Source organism: Neopelma chrysocephalum, unplaced genomic scaffold (genome assembly GCF_003984885.1).
Source record: "Neopelma chrysocephalum unplaced genomic scaffold, ASM398488v2 Primary Assembly neopelma1_78, whole genome shotgun sequence".
NCBI lineage: Eukaryota > Metazoa > Chordata > Aves > Passeriformes > Pipridae > Neopelma > Neopelma chrysocephalum.
The window spans coordinates 2,201,901-2,217,152 of record NW_020897739.1 but is presented as its reverse complement, the minus strand read 5'-3'; the positions used below and the strand labels follow the sequence as shown (position 1 = coordinate 2,217,152).

The 15,252-nt window shown below is 38.4% G+C and overlaps 2 long non-coding RNA genes across 7 annotated transcripts in view; one reads left to right on the top strand and one right to left on the bottom strand.

Moving 5' to 3' along the window:
- LOC113970670 overlaps nucleotides 1–225 on the top strand; it is a 13,767-nt gene extending 13,542 nt beyond the window's left edge. The window contains exon 10 of the long non-coding RNA XR_003535268.1: nucleotides 4–225. This is a non-coding gene — a long non-coding RNA (uncharacterized LOC113970670). The remainder of the gene's footprint in view (nucleotides 1–3) is intronic.
- LOC113970669 overlaps nucleotides 1–15,252 on the bottom strand; it is a 93,767-nt gene that overhangs the window by 44,198 nt on the left and 34,317 nt on the right. For 2 of the 6 annotated variants that reach the window (XR_003535257.1, XR_003535262.1), the window contains exons 3-6: nucleotides 14,756–14,887; nucleotides 5,674–5,771; nucleotides 4,017–4,963; nucleotides 2,034–2,248 (exon numbers count right to left, since the gene is read on the bottom strand). This is a non-coding gene — a long non-coding RNA (uncharacterized LOC113970669). Of the gene's footprint in view, nucleotides 1–2,033; nucleotides 2,249–2,831; nucleotides 2,897–4,016; nucleotides 4,964–5,673; nucleotides 5,772–14,755; nucleotides 14,888–15,252 lie in introns of all 6 variants that reach the window. The other 4 variants (XR_003535259.1, XR_003535260.1, XR_003535258.1 and 1 more) reach the window with 4 other exon arrangements.

Sequence of the window (15,252 nt, the reverse complement as noted above, 5' to 3'; positions counted from 1 at the left end):
CAGGTAACATTCAGAAATCACGACTGATAGTAAATGTATTTTTTTAATGATCAAATCTGTTCCATTCCCATAATCACTACATTTTTTTATGATCTCACACATAACATTCAGAAATCATCACTGATAGGAAATGGTAAAAAATGATTAAATCATCTGTTACATTCCCTGAATCACTGCACTTTTTTATAATCTCACAGAAACATTCAGAAATCATGACTGATAGTAAGAGATAAAAGATGATCAAATCTGTTACATTCCTGTAATTGCTGTGTTTTTTTTATAATCTCACAGATGACGTTCAGAAATCGTGACTGATAATAAATGGGTTTTTAAAAAAAAATAATGTTTAAATCTGTTCCATTCCCATAATCACTACATTTTTTCATCATTTCACAGGTAACATTCAGAAATCACGACTGATAGTAGATGTATTTTTTTTTAAATGATAAAATCTGTTACATTCCCATAATCACAGCATTTTTTTTATGATCTCACAGAAACATTCAGAAATCATCACTGATAGGAAATGGTAAAAATTATTAAATCTGTTACATTCCCCTAATCACTGCTTTTATTTTCTGTAATCTCACAGATACCACTCAGAAATCATGACTGATAGTAAATGGTTTCTTTAAAAAAAGATGAAATCTTTTACATTTCTGTAATCCTTGTGTTTTTTAAGACTACCTCCATATATGTTTCATCTATAAACACTAAACACATTTTGCAGTAGTTTAAAAACAATTCTACTGAGACTTGCTGCAGTTTTTAACACAAATGTAGATACCTAATTTAGTGTCATCTCTGTGTCATGTTGATGCTGCTAGAAGAGCCTCCAGCACTTTTCTAAAAAGGCACCTACTTGGGTTTAAAATGAGTATATTTGAAGTCATTAGGAAAGGAAATTTCCAGCACTAATTCTGCCCTACCACAGGTTTTAACAGAAAGAACAAACCAAAGAACAAAAGGAAACCCGACAACTGTGTTTGATGACTCCTTGTGCAGTATTTTTGTTACCATGAAATAAAACACCAGACACCTTGAAGTTGCTCTCCTGTGTTAATTTCTTCTGAGCTACTTTTTAAATTGATCTCCCAGTAGTTGGTCTCTTCCCACCCTTGTTATTAAACTAACAAAAGCAGTTTATAGCACCACACCATAAGCAAAGTAGTAAAATAAAAACTTTCAAGCATTTGCTTTAGCCTGTTGGACACATTTACCTAAAAATCACATTCATGTTCTATTAAATAAAATTCCGTACATACCATTTTATTTCAATATATATAGAAGCAAATGTAATATTCAAATGCCTTGTTTCAGTATTGTTGGTCTATTTATCTGATGGCAATATTCCTACACAGCTTACATGACTCTAACCTGAATAATGGTAAAGCTCCCAGGAAGCTGATTTGCTTCAGAACAGATGATAACACTCCTGTAGGTGCAGAAAAAAAAATCACATCCAAACCCTTCATATAAACTTTTCAAGAAATATTGCAATCCTCAGCAAAATCAAGCAAGTTAACACATTTTGATAAAATTTAAAACTTCAGGGCCCAAGGGCGTATTTCTCAAACAAGGAGGTTCACCTGCAAAGGAGGAATTCCACGAAATCCAGTTGGAGATTTCTGACTGGTTCATTCACTCTTTCCAGTTGTTCTTTTCATGTTTAATGGTATTTATTTATTTGGACCTTTTCCTTGACTGAACTGTATATAACTCATGAATACAAAGAGACCAGTGTTTGACAGTGAAGGCAGCTGCTATCCTTGCCTTTACACCTATGATCTCCCCTGTGTGCCATTGCCTCTGGAGAAGGAAAAGATGAGCCAGAAGGGACAGGGAAGCAGTTCCTGAATGGCTCAGGCTCAGTTCACTTTGGTAACTTATATCTACAGCCTGATAATTTACAAAAATTAACACTCTATGCACCAGCAGTGGATAAGAACAGCAGAAGCAGGTACACATAAATTAGGACAGGAAATACCTGTGGGACAGAGAAATCTGTGCTGAAGGACTGAAATGAGAGTTACCTGGGCTCTTCCAGAGGTTCTGCTGACAAAGGCAAAGTGTTCCTGGCAACAGTGATTGATCACTTCTGCTCTCCTTTCTAGGAAGGTGAAAATCTGTTTCTTTTATGTGTCCAGAGTATTTTGATTTTAAATGTTTCACAAAAGGTTACATCTTCCAGTCTGAGAGCACAATGGTCCTTGATCTTATTTGGTGTCTGCAAAGGATTTCATTTTACCTAAAAGCAATATAAGAGCCACCACAGATGAATTTTAGAAAAGGTCATTCCTTATTTACATATCTATCTTTTTTATATCCTGTACAAAAATTATGTCAGAATGAGATATGCCAGGAGGGAAAAAAATTGTACAAATAATTCCCTGATCTGAATGTGGATCAAACACTGGCTGCATTTGGCAGAAGTGCACATCTGATTGTTACTGCAGCCAGATTCAGGAAATAAAGGGCAGAATGTGGCACAGATTCCTCTGCTCTGATCATGCACTGAAACCAGCTGATATTTTGAGGTTCTGAGGTTACAACATGTGGCTCTTCTAAAGCACAGCCTGCAACCTTGAGGGGTTTGTTTTGTTTTCCAACTGGAATCCGACATGCATGGCATGTAAACATTTGGAAGTCATATTGATCATCATGCCTTACATATAATTGCTTTAACTTTTATAGCATGCAGTCATTAAACTGACTTCCATAATAATAGAGCACTTAACAGAACCCTTGCCCACATGTGACCCAATAAAGAGGAATAAGTGTGGTGTCTAACTCTACAAAGAGTGTTTACTGGAGTGTGGATGGATACACACCCCTTCTAAATCAGTGGTGATGCTTCCAAAGGAAGGGCTGGAGAGGAAGCAGGTCAGCCTGTGATCTGGGAACAGATACACACACACATAAGGACAAACTATTTCTGGCACACTCAACATTCTCTGAACAGCAGGGAGAGATCTGATATGTAGAACAGTAGGCCCCAGCCAATTAGTCTGTGGCAGATAAGAACCTCTCCTTAATTTGTGCTGTTGGGTTTATATGTGGTTGTTCCTCTCTGACTTCACTAAAACCCAGTTTTTATCAGCTGGGATGCTGGCATTCTTTCCAGGTGCAGGAAGGGGTTTGGAAGGAATGAAGTATGATCTGGGGGCCTTGCTTCTGTCATAAGGGGAGCAATGCTTTTGTAGTTCTACTCCTCAAAAAAAATCTGTGAACAAGGGAACTAGCTCCTTTATTATCCACACAAGTGCACCCTTTCAAAGCATCAAGTAACATCCATTAATATCTGACAGCAGCAAGATTCAAGAAATCAAAGACTTGGAAATCTGCCTTGCCAGAGTGGTGCAGAAAAAGTTCCTATAAAAATAGCCAAGAAAAGTTAAAAAAAAACCCTACATCATGAATATCTTGCATTGCTGCTTACATCTGTGCATTGCTACATTCCCAAAGTTAAGAAAAGTAAAGTTCTTCTAAGCCAACATCCCCAAGACACATAAAGAACTGTGGGGCATGTTGTTGAGATGGCAAATTCACTCCACACGTTAGAGAAACTTCTAAATTTTAAACTGGTACTTGCATTATTCCACTACATCAGCAGAAGCAGCACCTCACACTTTTCTCAGTAAGAATTTAACAGCATGAATCTAAATTTTCATTTGATGGAAAAAACTCCAAAAAACATTTACAGTTCTTTTTGGTAGAGAAAGAATTTTTTGAGGCCTCACAGGAGGGTTTTTTTTCTTTCTCCTTGTTGTTGTTAACTTGATTTATTTTTACATATCCTTAGAAGCTGCAGTCAAACTTCACACAAAAAGTGTTTCCAACAAAAGAGGCTCATGCTTCTGGATAGAAAACAAGTAAAACTCAGATTCAAATTCCTCCTTTACTTCCGTGACCCGGGGCAGCTCCTGCTGCCTTTAAAGTATGCAGTACCTCTCCTGTCCCTGGTGATTGTTATTAATACAGTTTAGGGAAAGTGGTGATAAAGATCAATTCCTTACCCAGAAGAGAAACATTAACTGCTTCTTTCATGTCTTCCATGGCGAGTGAGCAGCTACAGTTTCAAATGATCCCCAGATGTTTAGGACTTCTGATGCTCAAAAGCTGGGTAGGTTTTCTCCGGAGCCAGGGTGGGGATTTCTGGTTCTCCTGCACACTCCAACCCCTTGTCCTCAGAAGAAAATGTAAAGGTCAAAGAAAAAGCCTGTGTGGTGTAGAAGTCCCCAAGGAAAAATAAACCTAGGATGGTCTCTTACCATTGGCCAACTTAAGCTGTACCTCTGCATACTAAACAAAATATGGAAGGAATTCCTACAGAGATGGGTATATGAACACTACAAGCTTTTCACTTAGTTACAGGAAGATTTAATGATTCCAGTAAAAGAATAACTGCTGAGGTCTCTCATAAAAACTATTCTATTTTTCTGGTTCTTTACAGCAGTGTTTTCCTCTTCCTTTTTTCTTTCTCAGAGCTTGGACACAGTACAGTCCACCTACATTTGTAAACATGATTACTAACAGAAAAACGGAAAAAAAAAAAGATTTCCTCCTTAGCTACTACAAGAATAATAAGAACAATTTTCATTCTACTTCTCTTTCCTTTGCACTTTGTTCTAATTATTCCCTGGTGATACGAAGACTTACCTTTATTAATGCTTAGTCCCACTGGAAGCAATTAATGCTGATAAAAACAGGCACCTTCCAAGAGCTTTAAACAGATTATTGTCTGAAGAGCCCAACAATTCTGTTGTTATCATAGCCAGGTAATAAAGACAGAGGAGGAACATGCCATATAGGACATTAAAATACTTCACCTTCTTGGTCTGCACTGTTCCTTTCCCTCTCATCTTCTGAGGAGCACTGGCCAAAAGATTAGTGCTTCATGAAGAGCAAAGACAGAGACAAAATGGCCCAAATCATGGTAGGACTCAAGTCCAATGTCTCACACCTGCTACAGTGTAATGACAAACAAAAGCCCCCAACCCTGATTTCAGAGCAATTATTCTGACTGAGCACTCAGATAACTGAGCTAGGCTCCTCTTTTTAATGAGTCTTTAAAGATGCCAATCTGACTTCATTAGATCAGACCATTTGGAAATTAAGCATTTACACATATTGTTACAGTATTTCTTTCATGCCAAACAGGCAGGATTTAAATTGACTTCTCTGGTCACGTGCAATGGTCAGAATTAACCAAGTTGTTCAGTCTCTGCAGGATCAGAACCAAAATACTATCTGAAAGGTATTTTTGAACTGAGGATGACATTATTTGACCACATTATCTTAGCTGACACTGAGAAGATGGTAGGATGGCCTCGCACACAATGTGTTCCCAGTGGGAGCTGGGAGGTTTGAGGTAGACCACGTTAACACAGTTTAGTTCTCCCAGTCAGAAGCCTGGCTCAACATAAAAGTGCTCTCTATTCTACTGCAAAAATATGACACAGGCAAACATGCATTTATGAGCAGAACAGTACCTAGTTCATATGTGAAACATTTTCATCTGTTAGCATATAAATGTTAGGAACGATGAGTTAATAATCTGTTAATCCTTGACTACTGTTAGTCACGGGTTTGTTCAAACTGAACTCTAAATTCACTTATTCAGTAACTCCCAACTACATACAATGTTATTTTTATCAAAATCCTGTTACTTACTGATATATTTCACTCAGCTTGTCAAAAACAAGTGGAAATACAAACACCACAGACAGAGGTCTTCCAGTGTAAAGAGGCCAATCTTCCTGCTGAGAAACCTGAAAGAAACAATGAAGTGCATCATTGATTCTCTGTTTATTGGGAAAAGGCACATTTGTAAGTCTTAAGAAGTAAATGCAAATTGCAATCTCTCTTCCATAGCCCTGAAATGGAATTGTGGGAGAGACACTAGAACTATGCTGACAATCTGGTTTTGTGGTTCGCTGAGAGAAAATGGGAGAACAGCTGGAAAGCAATTTCATTAATAATTTCCACCCTGTTTCTCCCTCTTGCAATTCACTTCATTTCAGGTTTTCTTTCCCCATTCCCAAGTCTTCCACACTTTTGTTTTAGCACTTCAAGAAATCTTTCATCTACAGATTTCCCCCTTTTTTGGCCTGTTTCATTTCCCTCCCAACTTCACCTCAGGGGAAATCACTGTTCACAATTAGCTAGATGGCTATAGAGGAGACACACAGAAAAAAATACGTATAATAATTACAAAAATAATTTTTTAACTTTAAGGATTGCAGAACTTTCTTCATTTGAAAATCAATTTCATTGATGGGGATCCTACTTCAAAAAGAAATTGTCTTGTTAATTAATAAAATTTTGCTCAAAAATACCAATCCCCTCAACTGTAAATAAGCATGGGACCACTTGGCTACTTGTCACCAGCTTCCCAAAAAGCATCCTTCTCTTTGCTAAAGTAGTTACTACTCTCGGATATTATTAAACTGCAGAGACTATGGGGCTTTTTAAATATTCTTTCATGTCCAAGATTATTAATGTGTCCTTTTTAGGTGTTATTTTTGTATAGATTAGCTTGTGTTTCCCATCTGAATTCTCAATGAGGATGCAGCTGCAGTGTGACCTCAACCTTTTTTTTCCCCTCTCTTTTTTTAATTTTTAGTACTTAGCAGAGATTTTAAGATAGGAAATAACAGGAAGTTTATTGGGCTTGAAGACAATCCCTAGTGGTACACACTTTAGTTGGGGTGTAGCTGTTAATATGTCTGGGACCTAACTCCCCACAAGTGACAGTCAGCCAGAGAGCCCACTGACTCAAAGCAAAATAATGATGAGGGTAAATGTCCTGGGATCTGTAAAATCACCTGTGATGCTGCAGCTCACCAAACTATACCTAATTTAACAACTTTCTTAAAATGTACAGACTTCTAAACTAGACATCAGGAAGAGCTGAAACAGAAAAATGTGGTGGAGATGGACAAGATGATTGTGAAATAAAATAAACAGGCTTTAAGAGAAAGCAGAAAGCTCAGCTTGTCCTTATACTATTTGCAAATGAACACACTTTCTTATAAGAAATATTATAAATAAATAAATACTATAAATATATACATATTAAGAATAAATATTATAAATAAAGATCTCCACTGACCACATTTTACATGAAATTGGAGAACAGTCAGTTATTTATGATAGAAATGAGTAGATGAAGTGCTTTGCAGAAGCTCACAGAACCCACTGTAACACTTTTGGCTCACTGGACACTCTGAAATAGAACCTGAACACTTCAGAATGAGTTAACCCAGCTTAAGAGTCTTTGAAATTGGCTTTTGTTTGTCACCCATAGGCTCTCATGACTCCTCCTCCTTTTCTGCACACTCTATTATTATTCATGATCTGTCAGCAGCCAAGGAATTCCTCTGGGTTTCAGTGATGAAGTGCTTCATTTGGACTAATTGTTTCATTTACTTTAAAAGAACAAAGAAATATGTCAAAACACATTTACTCTTTTGGGGCCACTTTTGGATATGTGTTGCGAGTTTTTAAGGTTTTTGGAGCCGAAAACTGAAGATTTAACTTCCAAAAATAGTTTTAAGCCAAAGCATCACCCACTATAGATATTAAAGACACATGGTGAGGAGAGCATCAAAGTTCTTGCATTTCTGCTGCTACACAGTTCACCTGAATGCCACCGACTTTCCCAGACTTCCTTGGCACATCACGGAATTCAGGCTCTTCATCCTCTGCTCCCTAAACAAAAAACCAATTTTGTTTCCAGTCCCAAACTTCTGCCCCATTTCTGCTGTCCTGCTGTCCTCCTGTAGCAGCTTGTCCTGTTTCTTTCTCTCCTGCTCCACTCCCAGCTGACCTGTGTGTCACCCTGGTCAATCATTTCTAACTCATCTGCTGGAAAACATTAAACTGTGTGTTCACCTCATTCATCATGGGTTGTAAAAATGTGCTTCAGGTTTGTCCAAAAATATATTTGAAAATCATTATTTTACTGTGTATTTTTTCCTTGGGCTGTTCCTGGACTGGTATCCATTTACACTGCTCTCCAGTCTCCCATCCCAGTGCCTGTGTGCCTAACAAATTAAAACTTTAGTACCAACAGAATGTAATGGACCTTTTTATTATGAGCTTTTATGGCATTATTTCCTTACTGTATCAGTGCTCTAGAAGAATATGAAACTGCCTTTCACAAACCTCTCTGGCTGTATAAAGACCTGAGCTCCAGCTTCTACTGTAAGGAGCAAAGAGGCTTTTGACACTGTAAGATAAATGGGATGGAGCTGTCCAGGCTCTCTCCAGGAACCACAGGGAGATCTTAGATAATTTGCCAACAGCAGGTGAGGCGAGTCCCACACAAGAGCAGCCCTTCCTCACTTCTCATGTGATCAGCTGACACTTGAATACAAACTCCCAGTCTACTCCAAATGTACAGGTGAGCAGAAAGCTAACATTTATAATTAAATGTTAGTCTGATTTCAAGTTTCCAGTTAAATAATGAATTAAAGTTTGTTCTGATTTGCTAATGTATCATTTTCTTTAAGACCTGTTCATGTTTCAAAAGGGACGTATGTATTAATTCTCAACTGTAATATCACATCATTCCATCTGTCCTCCCTTCTACTATTCCATGTTCCCACAGGCAAGGAAATACTCAGCTTTTCACTTCTCTGGCTTTATGATTTCCCCCAGTTTCCTATCCTCAGGTTTACTCAAGGCAGCTCCCTCAGATTAGCCTCCTTTTTCTGACAGAAAACCAAGAAAGAGCCTGAGGCTTTCCTAGTAAAACATATATATCCCCACCTCAAAACCTTGCTGAGCACAGTTCTTTTGCTTTTATTCTTCATTCATGTTACTCTACGAGTTTCAAGGAAGTAGTTTTTGGTGCTCTGGTACATTACAATTTTTGAGCAATTTTTGCTCCAAGTCAACAGGTTTTGTTTCTTTACCAATTCCAGACTATTCCCACCTCTTTAGTTTCTGTCTTTCTAGGCAAAGAGGTAGTTTGTTAGTGCTTTTGTTTTTCTTCTTTTTTTTGTCTTTTGTACAGCCTAACTCTTCACACTCTAGCTTCCTTCACATGGTATTTGCAATGCTTTCATCATTCCCTCCCCTCATTATTTTGTTCCTCCATTGGGAGGGATACATTAACACCAGAAACTTTCCACTCTAGGTAAGAGGGCAACTTTCTCCTTGGAGACACTGTCTGTCCTGTTCAGTTTTACATTTTGCCTTGTTATTGATATTGACAGTGAACACTTGGCTACTTATGGAAATTGGGGACGTAATTCTCACCATAAAACTCACTGCAGTAAACTCAGCCCAGCAAACAAATTGATGTATACAAGGGGAACAATATAAAAGCTATCAGCGGGGCACAGGCTTATTTTATGCAGATGTACAGTTTGCATATTATGGGACTCAACAGCACTCAAGTTTCCAATAAGTCCTTTTTTTTGCTTGACCAATTTTGTTCATTACTTATAGGTCCCTGCAGAATTCAGAGCTGTTATTACAAACATATACATTACAGAAGGAACACAGCCTGACATGCATAGCTGCTTAATAAGGTTTTCATCAGCTGCTTTTACTGACATTTTTCATTTCTCTCATGCCCTGCTTTTAATGTCCCAGTCTTCATTTGATACCATAAAACAAAAGGAGTGGAGTATTGCCCCAGAAAGTGTTCGTGGCTGAATCTAAAAAGAATCACACACTGCACTTGAAGCATGAAGGCTCCACAGGCTTCCTGTTTGCATATGCAATCTACACTGGCAAAGTTATCCTCTTTTCCCTTATCAGATTAACCCCATTAAAAAAGAGCATTGTCAGAGCTTTGATTCATAATTGAAAATAATCCATAATGAGTTTTAAGTGTAACTTTCAAAAGCAAGCCTGCATATTCGTGCAAAGAATTCTGTGCTATTTTCTAAGGACTGCACTTGAGAAACTGCACATCCCTGGTTGATGTTCAGAACCCGCCCACCTCAAAGGACACGAGTCAAAGGAAAGTGTCCTTTTATCACTGAGCAGTCATTGTGAAGTTCTGAATTTTGATTATTTCAGGTAACAGAGTTGGCAGAAAAAAAAAAAAAAGCAGTCCTCTATCCTACCAAGATGTCAATAAAATGTTGTCAATTCAGGTCCATTAGGACCTGAGGCAAGTTTAGTCTGGCTCTAGGACACAGCTCTGACTCACACCAAAAAGCATATTTAGGTGGGACTACACTTAGTGAAGAGTGGTCTGTACCCAAAATCAAACTGTTTATCATGATCCAAATATTTACAGAAAAGTAAAAACCTGCTAATTTTTTCAACTCACGTCAGCAGTAGTGGTGTCTGACCTCTGTCAGCCACCCTTTCCCAGCAGAAAAGAGCCCGATGAAGGTCTAGCACATATTTTTCTGTATGTTTTCTACTTGGCTATGGGGTATAACTCTTCAACATGAGATGCCTCATGATATGAAGAGGAGAAAGACAGTGAAACCTCACACTCTGTGGTCAAAGGAGGCGACCAGAAAGCTTTCCTATTGATGCAAACCTGCATCAATCCACTTCTATTCACCTCAGTGGATTTCCATCAATGCCCATTCTCACTAAGCCTCTCCTCTCCTTAGCTCACAGCTTGGCTTTGTCCTTCTACCTCCAGCAGTTGGGATAGATGAGGGATTCAGATTCCCAACCTCTTTACTTGCATTTGGAATAGGCTACGGCATTCTGGGCAAACGTGGTTTATTTTCTTGATCCCCATAAATATAATATCAGCTGGCACCAGGAAACCTGAGCTGCCTTTGCTCAGATCTGATGCCCAGCATTGCCAGAGGAGGGTTGTGTTGAAGTGTCCTGGACAGCTTTGGAGATGCCAGTGCCAGCACACCTCAAAACCATCTAAAAAGTTGACTGTTGATACAATAACTCTCAAGATGTGTCCAACAACAGCACAAAGAAAAGCTGTGAAGGGCAAAGGGGAAGCTGGAAGAAAAAAAACAAGAGGCTAAAAAGTTTGGAGTTGGTGTTCATTATTATAAATAGTGCCTACTGCAAAATCAGAAATAAGTGTGGCTAGTAAATTATCCATCTTGCAACAATCTAACTAGATTGTCACAAATAGAGAGAATTAAAAAAGGCCCAAATTTCTACTCTGCTGTTCATTTAGTCAGGCAAGAAGCAATTCTGAACCTCAGTTAGATTCCAGATTTTATCCGCCTATAATGGAGCTCTTCAGGTCCAAGTCTTATTAAAATTAAATGGATTTTTTGAGTGTATTTTAAGTCACCTCTGATTGCTTTAAGCTTTGGTGGTATTGTCAGACCAAAAAACCCAACAAACCCAACCTAAAAATAGTCAAGAAGTATATATTAATTACTTTCTTAAAACCTGCAATTTACAGTGACATTTAACCCATCTTTCCAGGGTTGCAATTTGAAAAGTGTGTAATTACATCTGACCAGTGATAATCAGGGAGACAAATAAAATAAGGCACATTTAAGGTGACCTTTCTTAATTGAACTTTGCCTGCAATTAATTATCCGTTCTCTGGATGTATATTATTTACAATCAAGAAACAATTTATAATAATCTTCTATGACTACAACACATTTTTCTAAATGAAAAATGATATCACGGGTTGCTTAGTTTCTTCTGTCCCAACTCAACAGGTGTTTTGAAAAATAATATACAAAATTTCAGCCTGAGGGAAAAGAGGATTCAGTATCAGAGGGTAACAGTCTGCTTTATAGGAATTTTAAAAAAAGTTAACTGAGTTTGATCTTGTGAATGCACACTCTTATTTTAGCAATTAATGGAGCCATTCTAAGTCTCTCCATTGGTTTCAGTGGAAGGCTCCAGCCCTGGGAGCTGCTTGGCTAAATGGAATTTGTTAGCTGTGCAGCATTCCATATTAATTTATACCACCAGGTCTGACAGTCTACCTGGGAGGCAGAAAGGCTGTAATTTAATATTTTAAGGTATATTATGTTCATTAAATGATATGGGTACATTAAGTGAAAGTGGAAGTTAACAGAAATCAATTTTTCTATAATAGAATACAGTGTAAACTAATGAGAACTAAAGGAATGTGAGTCACCACAGTGTAACAAAACATCCTCACATCTACACGTGGCCCTTGGGAATTGTCACCTCATGCTCTGTGTGACAGATTCTACCAACAGTGGGCTTTGTTGTCTGAGGTGACTCACCTGGAATTAGTCAATGCTTCTCAGTGAAGCCAAGGAATGTTAATATTCTAAAGAGCTCAGTGATGCAATAAATCCTCACACTGTGTTTACGGTATTGGCATAATGTTTAATTTTAGTATCTGTAATGGTTTTCCACTTTATGTGTAAGAAAGTGACAGAGAGGTTATCATTGTACCCCAGAACTGTGGATTAAAACCTCTTTTTCCTCCTCTAATCCCAAAGCTAAAATGACTTTGTTTTCTGTATTGATCCACTGATACCTCAAGATAAACAGATATGTATCTTTAAAATATAATGTAAAATATAATTTTAAATTTTATAATATCTGAATATGCTAATGGGCACACCACATAAAAATTACTCCAATGCCACAGAAGTAAATGGAACAACAAAAAGATTCTTATAAACCATATTGCTACTCCTATTGGATCTTAAACATCTGATTTTTTTCATGATGTGTTTATTCTGTACATTCCTTAGAACAGATGATTTCTAACGGCAGCTGAAGGCAGCAAATTCTGTAGAAATTTGCATGCAGTAAATTTACCCAAAAAAACACTGGAAAAGATGCCTGGGCCTAAAAGCTACTGAAACCCAAAGGAACATTTTGATTCCAGTTGCTTTGGATCAGCCCATGAGTGCAAACTACCTTTTGCATTTGTAAATAAGCATTTTAGAATATTAAGTCATAAAATACTCCTGCTTTCTTGTTCATTACAGTATCATCTTCCTTACATTATTCCCTTTCCAAATTATATATATATATACACAGACACACACATATATATATACATTTCCACAAGAAGAACTTAATATATTGAGACATCACAGCTTTCCTGTTATCCTTCATACTCTCCCCTATTTTGCTGTTGCCTCCACTTCTGGCCATTTTTAAGAGAATGTAACCCAACTGCACCTCTTGCTAACACCAGATCTTTGGAAATGCATTTTAATGACTCTGAAATTCCTGACTCCTCTCACCTGTGACTGAGATTCAGAGTTTCCAAAGGCAGACCCATGTTCTCACATCAGAAACAGAGATTACTCCCTGAACATACTCAGGCTCCGTGCATCCAACACAAACATTTAGCAGTCCCATGGGAATTGTGCTCTACCTTACAACTATGAAATGGGTTTTTCTACAATGCCAGTGGGAACTCGCATTTTTAACACCTGTGTGCTCCAGTGGTCCTGGAGAAGAAAATGTCCAGATATGAGGAATAAGCACTATTAATAGATATTCTCTAATTATAATTTCCACGATACCTGAAGTAATACATCTTAATGTGGCTTCAAAACCACATGCCAAGGGAAGCATTTAAATTCCACCTGTACTTGGATGTACAATCCACATGACTGAATGCACAGAACAGGAGAGCACCAATGAAAAACTATTGAACACCTCACTAACCCCTTACATGCATAATCATTTCCTTCATAGTAACCATGATGCAAATTTAAGCCTGAGAGAGAGCCATTCCAACACAAGCTTTCAATTCCCTGCATATAGGATCTTGAGATCCTCTTGACCTTCACAAGCAATTTTACTAAGCAGTGAGAATTTTCAGAACTTTTTTTCCTCAAAATAAAACCTGAATAACAGAAACAAGAGTCAGTAAAACACCTCAACTAATGCCTAAACATTACAGAAGTATTACCTTTTTCCCTGGTTGGGTTTTTTTTTTATTTGAAAAGACTCACGTCAAGTAAAATCCCTTCTTTTCAGTCTGGAGTAGAATAAGAAGTTATTACTCCCTAACAACTAGGAAGCCTATCCAATTAAGGAGGCCTCTGTGGGACATGCCAGGGTTTCCGTGCTGGCTGTCGTGGAGGGCAGTGATGCTGATGGAATGTGAGCACAGGTCACATTTGCCTTCCCAAACCTCGTCCCGAATGGAAACAAAAACCAGCTGTGACCAGCAGAAGTCTGATTAATTGAGAGTGGCATCCTGAGCCCGGTGCTGGTGACCCAATGACTGGGAATTGCCCGGGGAGGTTTGAAGCCTCGTGTCCTTCCCAGGGCAGCAGCCACAGATACAACAAAACTGCCTGGTTCGATCCCATTAGCCCACTGCTGTTTACAAATGTCGGGATCACACAGGGCCTGCCCGTGGCTTGGCACAGGCAGACACGATCAGCCCTGGCACTGGAGGCTGCTGACAGACTGCCAGCCCCTGGTGCAGATGGTGGCAGCACGAGAGCGCTAATTACCCATGACATTAATGATGAGCTAACCTGTCTCTCTTCAGCTAATAAACAGACGGAATGTGTTCCCTACTAACTTTTTCTTTCCCAGATAACAAATTGTTCGGTTTTAATGGTAGAGAGCGACAAAACCAAATTATCTGTTCTTTGGAGAAATTTGTTTTCCGCTAATTGCTCTAAACAATCAATAAAAGAATTACAACTGGCATCACCCACTGAGAAGAGAAGCAGGGAAGTCAAAGTCAATTAGCTTCCTGGAGGATGATGCACTCACACGGAAAGAGTCATTACAACAGGGTGTAGAAGTCAAACTGCAAAGTGTGCAGCTCCAGGAACAAAGCAGACTTGGATGGAAAGTCTAACAGAGGGTTTTCACATACCTGCCTGTTCTCCATATAGCACTGCAGTTCCCAGTTTTCCTTTAGATGCTTCCAAAAACTGATGGAAGACAGGATCCTTGGATCTTAGGAGCGCACTAAGCCTTTGGAAGTCATGACTGAGAAACATCTCATCTACAGAACAAAAAAGAACAATCAATTCAGTTTTGTGTCATTTGTATCATAGTGCAAATGCGATAAATATAGAAAAGCTGAGGACTCCATGGTGGCTACCGAAATATTATCCAAGTGGGCAAAAGAGCTGCCATAACTGACTTCCCAGCCTTTTCTTCACTATTCCCAATGAATTTCCCCCACCATGGGTTTCTGCTACAACAATATACACAAATACATACATATAGATATATAAATACACACATATAAATACAAACTGACTATTCAGGTTGAATAGTTTAACTAACAGCAATTGGATCAAATCAGTAGCCATTTAAGAAGGACAAGTCACCTCACCTAGAGGTATTTGAAAGACGTGTAGAAGT